Source organism: Triticum aestivum, chromosome 3B (assembly GCF_018294505.1).
Source record: "Triticum aestivum cultivar Chinese Spring chromosome 3B, IWGSC CS RefSeq v2.1, whole genome shotgun sequence".
Lineage (NCBI taxonomy): Eukaryota > Viridiplantae > Streptophyta > Magnoliopsida > Poales > Poaceae > Triticum > Triticum aestivum.
Genome location: NC_057801.1, coordinates 565,894,623 through 565,897,097, shown reverse-complemented (window position 1 = coordinate 565,897,097; position 2,475 = coordinate 565,894,623).

Genomic DNA, 2,475 nt, shown 5'->3' with positions numbered 1-2,475 from the left:
AGAGACTATTGGGTACACCTTCTATCACAGATCTGAGGGCAAGATTTTCGTTGCTAAATTCGGATCCTTTCTAGAGAAGGAGTTTCTCTCGAAAGAAGTGAGTGGGAGGAAAGTAGAACTTGATGAGGTAACTGTACCTGCTCCCTTATTGGAAAGTAGTTCATCACAAGAACCGGTTCCTATGACAACTACACCAATTAGTGACGAAGCTAATGATATTGATCATGAAACTTCAGATCAAGTTTCTACTGAACCTCGTAGGTCTACCAGAGTAAGATCCGCACCAGAGTGGTACGGTAATCCTATTCTGAAAGTCATGTTACTTGACCATGGCGAACCTACGAACTATGAGGAAGCGATGATGAGCCCAGATTCCGCAAAATGGCTTGAAGCCATGAAATCTGAGATGGATCCATGTATGAGAACAAAGTATGGACTTTGGTTGACTTGCCCGATGATCGGCAAGCCATCGAGAATAAATGGATCTTCAAGAAGAAGACTGACGCTGATGGTAATATAACTGTCTACAAAGCTCGACTTGTTGCAAAAGGTTTTCGACAAGTTCAAGGAGTTGACTACGATGAGACTTTCTCACCCGTAGCGATGCTTAAGTCTGTCCGAATCATGTTAGCAATTGCCGCATTTTATGATTATGAAATTTGGCAAATGGATGTAAAACTGCATTCCTGAATGGATTTCTGGAAGAAGAGTTGTATATGATGCAACCGGAAGGTTTTGTCGATCCAAAAGGTGCTAACAAAGTGTGCAAGCTCCAGCGATCCATTTATGGACTGGTGCAAGCATCTCGGAGTTGGAATAAACGTTTTGATAGTGTGATCAAAGCATATGGTTTTATACAGACTTTTGGAGAAGCCTGTATTTACAAGAAAGTGAGTGGGAGCTCTGTAGCATTTCTGATATTATATGTAGATGACATATTGTTAATTGGAAATGATATAGAATTTCTGGATAGCATAAAGGGATACTTGAATAAAAGTTTTTCAATGAAAGACCTCGGTGAAGCTGCTTACATATTGGGCATCAAGATCTAAGATAGACGCTTAATTGGACTTTCACAAAGCACATACCTTGATAAAGTTTTGAAAAAGTTCAAAATGGATCAGGCAAAGAAAGGGTTCTTGCCTGTATTACAAGGTGCGAAGTTGAGTCAGACTCAATGCTCGACCACAGCAGAAGATAGAGAGAAAATGAAAGATGTTCCCTATGCTTCAGCCATAGGCTCTATCATGTATGCAATGTTGTGTACCAGACCTGATGTATGCTTAGCAATAAGTTTAGCAGGGAGGTACCAAAGTAATCCAGGAGTGGATCACTGGACAGCGGTCAAGAATATCCTGAAATACCTGAAAAGGACTAAGGATATGTTTCTCGTTTATGGAGGTGACAAAGAGCTAGTCGTAAATGGTTACGTCGATGCAAGCTTTGACACTGATCCGGACGATTCTAAATCGCAAACCGGATACGTGTTTATATTGAACGGTGGAGCTGTCAGTTGGTGCAGTTCTAAACAAAGCGTCGTGGCGGGATCTACATGCGAAGCGGAGTACATAGCTGCTTCGGAAGCAGCAAATGAAGGAGTCTGGATGAAAGAGTTCATTTCCGATCTAGGTGTCATACCTAGTGCATCGGGACCAATGAAGATCTTCTGTGACAATACTGGTGCAATTGCCTTGGCAAAGGAATCCAGATTTCACAAGAGGACCAAGCACATCAAGAGATGCTTCAATTCCATCCGGGACCAAGTCCAGGTGGGAGACATAGAGATTTGCAAGATACATACGGATCTGAATGTTGCAGACCCGTTGACTAAGCCTCTTCCACGAGCAAAACATGATCAGCACCAAGACTCCATGGGTGTTAGAATCATTACTGTGTAATCTAGATTATTGACTCTAGTGCAAGTGGGAGACTGAAGGAAATATGCCCTAGAGGCAATAATAAAGTTATTATTTATTTCCTCATATCATGATAAATGTTTATTATTCATGCTATAATTGTATTAACCGGAAACATGATACATGTGTGAATACATAGACAAACTTAATGTCACTAGTATGCCTCTACTTGACTAGCTCATTAATCAAAGATGGTTATGTTTCCTAACCATAGACATGTGTTGTCATTTGATTAACGGGATCACATCATTAGGAGAATGATGTGATTGACTTGACCCATTCTGTTAGCTTAGCACTTGATCGTTTAGTATGTTGCTATTGCTTTCTTCAAGACTTATACAAGTTCCTATAACTATGAGATTATGCAACTCCCGTTTACCAGAGGAACACTTTGTGTGCTACCAAACGTCACAACGTAACTGGGTGATTATAAAGGAGCTCTACAGGTGTCTCCAAAGGTACATGTTGAGTTGGCATATTTCGAGATTAGGTTTTGTCACTCCGATTGTCGGAGAGGTATCTCTGGGCCCTCTCGGTAATGCACATCAATATAAGCCTT